Raw genomic sequence first — 13929 nt, 5'->3', positions numbered from 1 at the left:
TGATTCAGAACTGAAGTCAGAACATCAGGACTGGCCATATGCGGTTACTATAGATCAGCTCTGCAAGTTACCAAGAATGGTGCAGAATGGAGAAGTATGGGATTGGGCTATTTTATTTCGAGTGCTATTTCTCTGCAGATATTTCTATTTTCTAGGATGCTGGCATTGTATATTCAGGAAACACTGACAAAAAAGAATGGATAAAAGGAAGTTGCACAATGCACCTAAAAATACATAGAATTCAGGGTTTTTGCCGTGTGTGCTAGCTCTGTGGGTCGGTCAGGGGTGCAAGGACTCCTTGCAGCAGGAGCAGGAGCCCTTGTAAAAGCGCACACCGTGGCAGAACAGGCATGGAAAAAAATTCTTCCCCTCTTCAACCATGTATTGGTGGAAAGGTGTGCAGCTGAGACAGTAACTAAAGGAGACATTATGATTCCAGAAAAATCACAAGGAAAAGTGTTACAAGCCACTGTTGTGGCAGCTGGAACATGCTCTAAAAGGAAGGAGGGAGACACTTGTCCAGTTAGTGTAAAAGTAGGTGAGAAGGTTGTGATTCGAGGACCCGATCCCCGCTTGGGGAATAAAGACACGTGGACACAGAATGTAAGGTTAATGGGTAAGGTAAAGGCCACAACTTTATTGATTACAGCATGTGAGAAGGTATTGGTTTAGGCATTGGACCACGGAACATTAGACTCCACCCACTCATAGAGGGGTGAGTCTGAGGAGGGGTTAACCACCAGTAGGGGACGCCTGTTGGTGCTAATCCAACTATGGGCTCTCTTCCTGATGTCACCGAGGGTCGTGCCATGGCCCCCCGCCACACAGGCATCGGACAGGATCCACGACCGCCGGATTCCTTTAGCGGAATACCCAAAATTGTCGGGGAAGGCGATGGCCACACCTTGCCCCCCGAAACACCAACAACACATTCCAATGCCTAACCGTCACCCGAGCCAAAAGGCTCGCCGCCAATGCCCTCACAGCTGCAACCAATCCCTAAGACTATTGGATATGTTAGCCAGCCATATGTTGTTTCCCCGATCTGAAAGATGAACGCCGTCATCCCGGAATAGGGTCTGGTCGGCAATCTGGATATCATCATATAACTAGGCCATTCATAAAACGCACTTTGCGCTCTACCGCACGGTTCAAGAGTTTCCTGGATTTCTCAATGGCCATAATGTTATGCGCACCGCGCCAAACCTTTCTCTTCAAGAGAGAGGACCAGAACAGGGTTGTTCTGGGAAATAAGGCAGCCAACTCATCCAAGACCTTTCTCATGTTCCACAACGTCCACACTCTTCCTGCTAGCCAGGTCGTTCTCACCCAGCTGAATGATTAGAATGTTAGGGGGGCCCAACAGCGCAGCTTTTGCCTTCAGCAGTGGCATGAGTTCTTGCCAGCGCATGCCTCTTCTTGACAACCAGGAAACTCGCACCCACGATGGTAGCCTAGCCCCAGATTAGGCATGAAGCCGGAACTTGCTGACTGGAGGCGGGCCCAATGCATGATACTGTGGCCGCAAATCCACACTAGACTACCGAAGACAGCTAAGAATAAAGAATGAAAAGACAGGTAAGACAGCTGAGAGTTTCAGCTAGAGCAGAAAGAGAATGCAGTTGTTGACCAATATTTCTATCAAGACCTGTTTAATCCAAGGATTTCATGCTGGCTCTTCAATCACATAGGCAGACGCTGCAATGTCCTGATTCCTGTCTGTCTCTGAAGACAGAAAGCAGGAGGACTCTGAGGTAAGGTTGCCACCTTTGGTCAGGCAAAATAAAGGACAGGTCAGGAGGGAATTGGGTGAGTAAATTACTGTACAGGGTGCAGAAATGACTTCAAACCAATCCATTACAATGGCACACAAGGGCTACAGTGGTTCATTCAATGAAAATAAACAACCAACACACTGTGCTGCTGCAAACTCCCTCTCACTTTTTTGTGTGGAGTGCCCTACCTGGGTGGATGGAGCAGCCAAGTAATTTCGTTGTCCCCGAGAGGGGGCAATGACAATAAAGATATTATTATTATTATTATCACTCTCTGCCCCCCCTTCATCACTGCCCAAGCAAAAATTATCTCTGCCCCCCCGCCCCCCGCTCTCCATTGGATGAAAAGAAGCCAGAACATATCTGACCTACCCACCTCTTCCCACGCAAAAACTCTCTCCCACAGTGGACCAGGCCTCTGCAAACCCTCTCATTCACTCACCCCCACCCCCACCTACTGAAAACATAAGATGCCACTGTAGCACGCCCATGCAAACCCCCTATATCACTCTCTGCAACCCACCCTCTGCATAGCTGTCAACTTTCAGATTTGAAAATAAGGGATCAGCAGCCTCACCTGTCCCGTGGACAGTCTATGGGATATCTAACAATCCGGGATAGCAGCGGGAAGCAGTGGGAAACGGCACTGGAATAAGGGAATTTCCCACACAAAAAGGGAAGGTTGACAGCTATGACCCTCTGCCCATGCAAAAGTGTTCTCCCTCTTTCTCTCTCTCTAATTCCTCCTCTCGACCCCACCTCACCCTCTGCCTGCATCTCACAATAACTCTTGCTGTCACCCTCTTCTCTCCTCCACATGGCTCCACCTTCTACCCGCACGGTTTTGAGGAGGTGAATGAGCTTAAATACATGAAAAAAGGCATCCTATTTGAAGTCCAAACAGGACAGGGGACACTTTTCTCCAAAAAAGAAAAAAGATAATCATGTTATTTTAGGGATGGGTGGCAACCCTACTCTGGGGACTTGGGCACCCCATGGTAGGCAAAAAGGCTAGCCTCAGTCCTTGGCTGAAGCCCTGGAATCCTTGCTGTGAATGTGGGATGCTGCATCAGTCCAACTGCCCACCCAGGTTTAGATCTCCCGATTTCTCTCTTTCAGGTTCCTTCTTTTACGTACTTTAGGCAGGTTCACAGTCCTGCATGAAATGTAGTCCGCTTCAATTTCTTCTCCTGTTCCATCTCCACCTCTTGATCCCTCCCCTCCTGCCTCTTCCTGAAGCATTCAAGCACCCAGCTTTTGAAAATCCTGACCCGGCACGACTTTCTGCATGGTGCAGGTGCGTTTTACAACAGGTGTGGGCTGGATGGTTGCGGGAAGCTTCGAAAACCAGCCTTTTCCCTTCTGTACTTCAGAGATAATTAAAATGCAGTCAACAAGTTGATGACTAGGGGGAAAGAGTGAATTGACACACAAGCACCTTTTGGGTTTCATCCCTTTGATGAAACTCGGTTGCATAACGTGGCCAATTATGAACGCAATTTACAACCCAGTTTCATGAGCACTACCATATTTAATAGCTCCTCATTTCCCTTGACAAGCTAATTCTCCTTGAATGTACACATTACCTTTTATTTTTTCCCCTTACTGTCTTCAATTAGACACCTGCCCTGTGTATTCAACTAATCGTGCACCTGTCTGAGCTATTAATCACCTGTGTATCTGTCAGAAGTGTCATCTCAGTAAAAACACCTGTAGAAGCAGAAGTCACATATCCTATCATAACTGAGTGCTCAGATTTCACAGTCACTCGCTAGGCTAGGTCCTCCAGCCCTGAAGATCAACCATGAATGAAATCAGTGCGAATTTGAAAGCTCAGAAGTTGGTTCATTTCAGTGGAGCTTAATTGCCTTCACAGAGCTCCTTCACACATGATTTTTAAGCAAGTCATTTGGCTTGTGCTCATATTCGCCATCCAGCATCCTTTTGGTTTAATGGGACATAGAAAACCTTTCAGTCTGAATATAACTTTTTGAGGGCATATGCTTCTGGTGGTATACACCCCTCCCCCCCAAAAAAATTCCAACAACCTTTTTGACCTCCATCAATGGGGTAAAAGAATTGTAGGCACGAGAGAGGTATACGTGTCTTTCAATATGAATATACATCCATAAGTGACAGTATGCAGCATAATGATAGCAAATATGTTCATGGGCACATGTTCCACCTGAAATATAATTTTTCAGGACTCTTGAGAGCACCAACTGGCTCTTAAGCTTGCTGGATAACGTGTTTTGGTTGGGTTTTTTTTAAAGGGCAGCAGTGTCATTATTTTAAAGAATATTTGAGCCAGGTCCAGTTATAGAGTTTTATATAATTAAAAAGTGATTATGTAATTGAGAAATGATGTGGTGGTGACTCGAGGGCAGCACCTGGCTCGTGAAATGATTTTGTCCAGCCGCCGAGAGTCTTTATAATGAGCACAGTGTTCCTGTGAGAGACCAAGTGGCTTATTAGACCCGGTTCCCTGATTTTCTGGCTCATGACACACAGACTGGCAAGGTGGCTATCTTGCTTAGGGGTTGCTCCTGGTGGCAACATTTCATTTTGGGCAACATATACTTCTTTTTGTATTTTTATTGTTAGGCCTTAATATGAATTTAATTTTGGCCAATGCATACTTCATTTGTATTTTTACTGTTGGATCTTAGTCTGAATTATTAGTGTTTTATTCTGAATTAACTAATATGAGATATTTCCATTGGCCTTCTGGATTGTTGTTTCTGCAACTATTTTAAGTTTTGCTTGTGTTTCTTGTAACAACGTCATAATGAATAATCTTGAAATGCTGCATTTTTATTATGTTTACAGTGGTACCTCAGGTTAAGTACTTAATTTGTTCCGGAGGTCCGTACTTAACCTGAAACTGTTCTTAACCTGAAGCACCACTTTAGCTAATGGTGCCTCCCGCTGCTGCCGTGCCGCAGGAGCACGATTTCTGTTCTCATCCTGAAGCAAAGTTCTTAACCTGAAGCACTATTTATGGGTTAGTGGAGTCTGTAACCTGAAGCATATGTAACCTGAAGCGTATGTAACCTGAAGCGTATGTAACCTGAAGCGTATGTAACCCGAGGTACCACTGTAGTTCTTTTCTCAGGTTCTTGTGATTGTGAGCCACATTGAGCCTGGTTTGCTGTGGGGCAAACCATAAACTGACGGCGGTACTCAGTACAGAGCTGACTGTGAAAGACCCTGTCATCTTCCCTCTTCATCCATAGACAGGAGAAAGTAGGAAATCACTTTAGAGTTTGAGCAGAACTGTTCTCTGTATGAATTTGTGAAGCCCAGACATGGGAGGCCTTAAGGCGAGCAATCAAAATTGCCATACCTTTTGGTAAAATTAAACTCCCCAAAGGTAGGATGTAACCTTTCTTCATTTTTTAGCTCCCAAGCAAGCAAACAAACAAATAAACATGCACTTTTACCTGCACCTCCACCCATTTTAAAACAATTCTAAAACCACAGTCTCAATTCAGACAGAAGAGAAGTCACCTAGCCCAGCCCTGAGGACGAGGCTACCTTAGCTGAGTCAGGGATTCAACTCAATTTAACCAGGAAGCAACAAGGACACTCATGATTGTTTTTTTCTTCTTCTTTAATAAAGAAAACATCTAGCAGAACAAACAAATTAACTATAGCGGCATATGAGTGGATGAGATCACCTAATGCACCCTTTGTTGAGGTGCTATAGCCTAGAAGCCATTATAGGCAAATAAACTCTAGGCATATATATATATCTGCTGCGTTTGCATTCCACAGAGTTTATTAGTTGCACTGGGTTACTTTGGAACAAATTGTGGAATGATGCACAATTAACAGGCATGCGGCCTTGCCTCAGGATGGCCTATAATCCCAACTAGAGACATCCCAGTTTTTTCTCATGAGAGAATAGAGGCCACTTGGGGCATTGTGATCTCATGTGATTTTGCACTGCAGCCTCCCCAAAAAAACCACTTTGGGGGGCCACGGATGGTGGGGGGTGAGAGGTGAGGTCACACGGGGTGGCTGTGGTGATAGTGGGCCTGTGCGAGGGGGCAGAGGCATGGTGTGCCTAGGTTAGAAGAGGGTGGAGGGTATGCAGAGCAACCAGCTGCAGACTTCTTGGGTAACCTTGGTAAAGGGTTGTGTTGCTTGACTTGAAAATAGTCACATGATGTGGCCTTGTATAGGCCTTGGGCCAAGTCACGTTCTTCAAATCCTGTACGACTGGGAGATCTCTTGCCTTGTGAATTCCCCATTTGCATCTCATGATGGCCCAGAACTTCCAGACATAGTGAAATTGCCTCCAAGGCCTGTAACACCCAGACGTCTTGTCAGCTACTGCTTGGCCGACCTGCCTTCAACAATAGGAAGTGGGTGGATGAGGGACGGTGACAGCAATTCCGACACTGCATTCCTCTCCCTTCCCCTTTTGTTTTGTTTCTGAACCATGTGGATTTGTGGCTTTGGTGTGCATAATGAGGATAGCCTAGGTCAGTGAGTAAGAATATTGTAATCAGACACATGGGCAGGGGACCATTCCAAAATGGCTCCCCCCTGTGTACAGCACAGAGTAGCTTCAGTGAGGCATTTATCTTCATGCAGGGGCATGTAATGGTGCCCTCATTGCCACTGCTGAACTCCATTTACCTCTCAGATTGATCAAGAGCTGGCTCCTGACTGGTACCAGGTAGTTTCATCTAAGTCGGTAACATTCAAATTATATTTGAAACACTGATGAGCTCAGAAAGCAGATTGAGAAACATTGCATCATGATTAATCTAATAACTTGGAACCATTTCTGTTTTTAAAACCATTGCAACTGCACTTTTTTTTTGCTGTTGTTTCTTGTACAAATTGGGGTTTTTGGTGATGGTAGCTGGATGGAGAATTAAAATACGGGTCTTAAAATATTTCTGGTTATACAGATAAAGGAGCAGCTTTCATGTCCCTTCATCGATACCTATACAGTTGATTGAGTCATTTAGCATTGATGTCATCCATTTAAATTGGAAAATCAGAATTTAATCAAGGAGTTAACTTGGTTGCAATCTGAAACCGAGAGTTCCTGTAATCAGGGAAAGATAAGCTGGATTGGTTTCTCTCCGAAGATGCGTGGTTTTTACCAAGGAAGGATGCCAATTTTAATTTCAAAATGTGGCATTGTAATTGCAAAGCACAGAGTCCTATGTTGTGTGAAATGCTTTTCCTTCGAGGTAGGCAAATTTTAGTGTCTTAAAGGCAACGTCTGGCTTACATTGCTGCATAGCTACGGAATTAGAACAACCTCTAGATTCTAGAAGATATGAGACAGATTTTTCTATTTTATGTTTAGAATACTTTTCTATTTTATGTTTAGAACCCTTTCCTAGGTACCCAGGCTATTTGTTCCTTTGAAGCATAAAAACAAAACAGAGTGTTAAAACTCTTCCAAGTTTTCATGAAAAATGCTGTATAAGTTCAAGCATTCTATTGGAAAGGACCAGAGAAATATTGTGCCTGTACTCTATGAATGGTTCAAAAGACATTCATACAGTGGTACCTTGGGTTAAAAACTTAATTCGTTCTGGAGGTTCGTATTTAACCTGAAACTGTTCTTAACCTGAAGCACCACTTTAGCTAATGGGGCCTCCTGCTGCTGCTGCGCCGCCACTGCACAATTTCCGTTCTCATCCTGAAGCAAAGTTCTTAATCCGAGGTACTATTTCTGGGTTAGCAGAGTCTGTAACCTGAAGCGTCTGTAACCCGAGGTACCACTGTACAGTATTTTAGCATACTGTATTTTGAATCTTATCGGGTCATCAATAGAGTCATGCCATTCTTCATTCACGGCACTTTCCACAATTTCATTGTTGCTATTGACTAGGGATGCACTAATGTTCTTCAATTTGTTCCGACATTCACCTGGTATTTTCTGTTCTGCTGCAATTGATTTATTTTGCACAACTCTTTTTTGTTGTTGTCCACTTGATGTGGAAATATGTTCCATTTTTACATATACCATAGAACACACTAAACAAACATAACTCAGCCATCAACAGATATTTACAAACCAGTTGCCTTCCTCTGTGTGTTGTTTTTCAATATTAATTTCCAGAAGGGTAGCCCTAGTAGTTGTTGTCTTTTTGCATCAAAACTAAACCCATCTTCTCAAAAGTAAGTCCCATTGAACTCAATGGAGTTTACTCCCAGGAAAGCGGGGTTTGGACTGCAGCCTATTTTGCTAGCTTGAGTTCACTGTTCAGTATAATCTTGTCATCCAGTGTCAGGGAACTGCCATCAGTGACGGAGGGAGAGAGCAAGCTCCAGAGGGATCCCAGAGAGCACCCCGGGATTGGGAGAGGCAGCCCATCTTCTGGGGAAGGGAATCAGCATAGCTCCAGTGGAGAAGGGGGGCAGATGGGGGAATCAGCAAGGCGGTCACATGACTCCTTGCCGGGGACCAGCGGGGAGAGGAAGGGTCCTCCGTTGCCTACGCCCTCCTTGCGCAGAAGGCTTCCGCGCAGGGAGAGTAGGAGGAGACTGGGCGTCAAAGAGCTTCTTTGCTGGAAGAAGTTTAAGAAATGCCCACTGACGGATTCTGCCAGCGATTGAGACAGCCACGGGTGAGTGGCTGTCCGGACAGGAAAGGTTCACTCAGGCAACCCGGCCAGGTGTTGGCACAGGCTTACACACGAGCAACCCCTAGAACCATTACATCCAGTCTCATTTCTCTCACTCAGGTGTCAGGGAGGGAAAGTTCAGTACCCTCTGGATATTTTTACTCTTTGTATCATGGATTGTATGAATTAGTCCTTCAGATATGCAGGAAGTGAAGCAAGAACATGTTTAAAACAAAGATTAGGGGGATGGATGGTTAAAATGAGTAGTTACCATATTTTTTGTACCATAACACTCACTTTTTTCCTCCTAGAAAGTAAGGGGAAATGTCTGTGCATGTTATGGAGTGAATGCCTGCGGGTGGCGGGGGGGGGGTGTCTGCTGCAGTCGTGAGCAGAGGATCCATGGTTCCCCTTTCTTCCCTCCTCCGTGGTTACAAAGCATGGATCCACATGGATCCTCAGGATTTTTGCATTGGGCTACTCCAAACTCACTGTCAGATCACATGTCTGTGGCCACAGCATGAACCACAAAAATCATATATCCACTATTTTGTTTAGAATATTTTGTTTCTTGTTTTCCTCCTCTAAAAACTACGTGCGTGTTATGGTCCGGTGAATGTTATAGAGTGAAAAATACGGTACCTCTAGATGGTTCTCCCCATGTTGACAAAGAAACTCAGATAAGAAGTGAGGAGCACTTAAACCTCTACAGGTAACAAAATATATCACTTTTTCCATGTTAATTGTAGTGAATGATGGCTGCTTTTAAAAAATTCACACTAAGAAAAATATTTATTTGCCTATAGATCGCCTCTAGCAAAAGAACAACTTACATAAACTCAGCGAAAAACACTTCAGGGGGAAAAGTAATGAGACACCTGTTGGGATAGCAGCAATTATGCATCAGCAAATATGTAAATAACATAAATTGCAAAACTATTTACATATCTATTTGTGCATAATGTGGCATGTTAATTAAAAACCTTCTGCTGTAGAGAACAAAGGCAAAAAGCATTCAAAGCAAGAATTTGTGCCGTGATGGAGGTTGAACAGGCATCTGGAAATAACTCTACCCAATAGACCATTTTCAACATAACCATCCAACATACCTCCTTTGACAACCGTCAGACCACACAGAATAAAACAAACCTGGTTGAAATGGCCAAGGAAGAAGTGGCTGCATTGGCTGGAATGGCTGCTTTGAAATGGCAGTATTTCAAAATTGAAAACGTATCTTGCACGTATGGTGCAAAGGTTAGGGTTTTGGACTACAATGCAGAAGACTCGGGTTCAAATTCCTGTTTAGCCACAAAGTTCACAGGGTGTCCTTAGACTAGCTGCGATCTCCTATCCAGCCACAAAGGATTGTTGTGAGGATAAAATTGCAGGGGACTACCACATGCCCTGTCCTGGGCTAAAAGTCTCTTAGAATTTTTTTTTTGTTGGCATCCATTTGTGTCAAGAGACAATGGAGCGTGCCTTTGTGGATGAAGTCATACGGCTGTGTTAGCAGCACCAAAGCGACCTCCCTGGGGCACAAGTCTGGGCAGTGTGTATGGAGGTCCTGGGCTGCCCAGACGACAAGAACTGCCCTCCCCCCCAGCCTCACTATTGTGGTCCAAAGAAAGCAAAGCAATATGTTCGGCACCAGCTTGGCTGCAGGAGTTTCTAGAAGGATGCGTACAAGGTGCCGTCCAATTGTCTTAGGGACTCCACTCCTTATTTACTCCTTAGCCTTTTCTTCTCCCAAAGATAGCCCACAAGGCAGCAGAAGTTTAGCACCAGCATTTTCCTTTTCTGTGATGAGCTACCTTCCCAGGTTGACAAGCCCCATCTGCCTCTCACTTCCCTCTACAACACACACAGAAACCACCTTCTTGGCCTTTGGACCCGCTATTGGTCTCATCCACTCAATCCACCGCAGCCTGTCTTTGCATGCAGGGGAAGTCCCTAGCTCACCAAGGGTTTAAGACCCATTGGCAAACCTCACCTGGTTTAGCAGGCCACTCGAAGCCATTCTTGACTGTGGCCACTGTTGCATGATGGCAGTTTCTAGGAGTCACTGGTGAGTGTTGAGTGAAGAGTGGGAACCAGAGGTGGACAAACTATCCCAGAAGGAACACAGCATGTCCCCCACCAGAGGTACGCTTCTTCCCCTAACACCCCATTCATCCCCTTTTAATATAAAGCAATTAAATAAATCACATTGGACTAGATGACCCTTAGGGTTGCTTCCAGCTCTACAATTCTATGAAATAATTTTAATTGGACACTTGGAATGAAATTGAGTAATCAGTCATATGTAGGGATTCTTAAGGAATTTGGTTGCTCTGAATTGTAATGCAAACTGACCGGATCCACACACTTCCCAGACTAATGGAGTAGAACATAATTAACCTTTGGGTTTCACACTTCTCTGAATTTTGCATTACACATCATGGCTCAAAACAGAAAGAAAGTATCATTGTGTTCAAAGTGTATGTTTTAGGATAAAATGTGTTCGGAATGGATACATTAAGGTAAACTATTTACTTCATTGCATATCTTGTGATAAGGTACACAATTAAATGCGTATTTTAATGCAGATTTTTCCCATTCACAGATTAATAGGGAAATGAGGTGGAACAGATTAATAAAAGAAGGCTTGCAGAATTGACATGGTCTCCAAAGAAACTATTCCATCAATCCCAAAATGTGCCTTAAAAATCCCATCTGGAACTCATAGGCTGAGCAGCATTTAAGCCAATGCAGTAATAAATTCTCCTGCACGAGTCCTGCTGAAATTAGTTGGAGTGGTACAAGGTGCTTGTTCAGTCCATTGAGACTGTAATGTTCCTAAATTATAGTTATCTATATTGTCTTGAGCCTTTGAGATGGGATGGATTAGGGATTCAAATACGTTTGTGCGCATGTGGATCACTGGGACTGAATGGTGATAAATCTCAGCTTTTCCATTTAAGCATGCTGATGATGGCATTGAGAGCACGTGGTGGAATCTATGACTAAAATAAAAACCTGTATGATTCTGTGACTCCAGGGGAAATCCGAATTCAGAGAAGCCCAAACGCTGCCATTTTAAATGCATTAGAATACCCAGCAGAAACTTTTGATAATGCACAGCCCCCTCTTTCAGTTTGTAAAGAAACACTTGCGTCACCCTGTTTCTTAGCAGGAGTGAAAACGGGGAGTTTAGGAGAATGAAACTGCAATGAAGAAATACTACAGTAGCTACTGTGTCATGGGGAGTGGAATGTCCCCTTTGCAATGCTCCTGTTGAATACTCACCTGTGCTGCTTCCTTCCCCTCCCTTCCCACACAGAGAGAGTGCGCAAGGCTTGCGTGCAAGGCACGGAGCAGTAAACAGATGTTGGCGACGTCACTCGCAAGGATTTCCCTTACTCGCCTATTAGTCTCCATGGCAACTGCCAACCACAACCTGCAAACAGTTACCTAAACTCTATGATGCATGCCAGCAGAACTCCCACAGAGGGAATCCTTGTTTATATTTCTGTTGCTAGGCGATCCCATCCGGCTGTAATCTGGATGGGTGTGTGTGTCCGTGTATGTGTTTTAAGCGTAGAAAGAGCAAAGGTATGTTCTGAATCACTTAACTGTTTTTTTTCCACTTTAAATTTGATATTGACTGAAGAAAATAATGCCCCGAACAACCTATAATTACAAAGCTAATATAAAAAGTGGGGGGGGGGGGAATGCACTGGATTCTCTTATGCCAACATTCATACAGTGATTCATTTCGATCAATGAGGAAATAGTATCTTCATACCTCTTCTCTTTGATCTGCTTCCAGATAAGGAATAAACAGATTGATGTGCATTCAAACATTTCAGCAGCTTCCCAGGGACCCGATCCAGCTGGGTGCAAGTTTTCACATGTACGGACAACTAGTGGCCTCAGATGCAGCTGCTGATTCCGGTTTACTCACATCCAAAAAAGGACAGAAGTCAGTTCCGTTGAGCTTGAATTTGCTGTGCAATGCAGATGAGTTGAAGGCTTCCTATATGTGTGATTGTCTTTTGCTGGATTGCAGCATGTTTCTCTCCCAGATATACTTATTGAACGAAGGGGTGACAGGATTTTTTGTATTTTGAGATATTACAATTTTTGCAACTGGTGCTTTGTTTCTCGCTTAATGTAAAATATTTTGGGCTATAATTCCCATCAACCTCAGCCAGGGAATGCTGCCTTAAACATTATCCCTCTATATATGCAGTGCTTTCTTCCTGGGGGGGGATGCAGGGGAATGTGTACCCCTAAACATTTTGCAAATCTTTGTACTTTTGTCCATTTACCGTATTTATTTTTCCCAATTTAAACTATAAAATGGTGGTTTCCTTGAGTCAAAATGAGAGTACCCCTAAACATTGTTTTTAGAAAAAAGCACAGTAATATATGTGTTGCTATGCTATAAACAATAATCATCAAACACACAAACAATAATATACATCAAAGTGGAACCATTGTTAAAGTAAATCTCGTTGATCTTTACATTTCTCCTCAAATTTTTAAGTGTGTCAAAATTCATTTCTACTTCACTTGACATTCATATTTCACAGATGAAAATGGTGCATTTGCGGCTTTGGCTGAGGTGGGTTGTGGCAGTTCAACTGCAGACACTACGTTTTCCATGCAGAAGATACTTTGTTCAGTGTCCATCATCTTCGGGTAGGGCTGGGAGAAAAATCCTCTCTGAATTCCTGGAGAGCAGCTGCCAGTCCGTGTGGGCAGTAACAAGCTATTTCCTAGGGACAAACCCTGTTTTATTGTAAACTTTCCCTGGTAACGACTTTCGGGGTTGCCTTGTTAAATTTAGCTAGTGTGACTTGCTTCCTACTGCCATCCTTTGAGGTTGAGCATATACCAGATATCTAGAAGTCCCTTGGGTGACAATAGTGGGTCATCTACATCCCTTATTCTGATTGGTGGAGCAAAGGGGACACCATCTTGAAATGGCCAGACACACTAGAGAATTTCCAACATTTCCCTGGATGTCAAATGGACTATATCTACAGAGGGGCTTGTCATAAATTTGACACACACACAGGGGTACAACCCAAAATTTTTGGATTGGCACCCACAACTTAGGTCACGATGACATTTTGTGGGGTAGGGTCAGTGGCAGAATAATCCATGAAAACCTCTTGGTTTTGCCTTTTTCTGCACTGTTCGCTGCCATTTCCTCGGGATTTTGCTGCTTTGGTGTCCTTTATTGTGCTAATCTTTTTCTGGTCTCCATAGCCATGGTAGTAGCCACTGCTGTTGAGAAGTTGTTAAGATATTCTCAAAGCATCTAAAACTGCCAGGAACTTTGCTAAAAGTAAGCACTTTGGATCCTGCCCACAAACCCACAATCCGGAGATAAAGGCACATTAGGGAGAAAGGGGAAATGTGGTCCAATGGAGCAAGGGTTATGACTAATGTAGCTGTGAATCATGATGGTGCCAAACAAACAATCAGGTATGCTGCAAGTTAATACATTAAGGGAAATGCCAGCCAATTCACTGTGAGGGCTTTGCATAATCTTTATGGATGTTGAG

The 13929-nt window shown here is 43.8% G+C and overlaps 1 long non-coding RNA gene across 1 annotated transcript; it reads left to right on the top strand.

Moving 5' to 3' along the window:
• Positions 1 to 11866: 11866 nt before the first annotated feature.
• Positions 11867 to 12505, top strand: LOC309522147. The gene is made up of 2 exons (XR_014214908.1): positions 11867 to 11965; positions 12183 to 12505. It is a non-coding gene; the product is annotated as an uncharacterized lncRNA (long non-coding RNA).
• Positions 12506 to 13929: the final 1424 nt, after the last annotated feature.

The sequence above is a fragment of the Podarcis vaucheri genome (genome assembly GCF_965113315.1).
Source record: "Podarcis vaucheri genome assembly, chromosome: 17".
Lineage (NCBI taxonomy): Eukaryota > Metazoa > Chordata > Lepidosauria > Squamata > Lacertidae > Podarcis > Podarcis vaucheri.
Note: the sequence above shows the minus strand (reverse complement) of the source record. Positions and strands in the feature narration are given on the sequence as shown.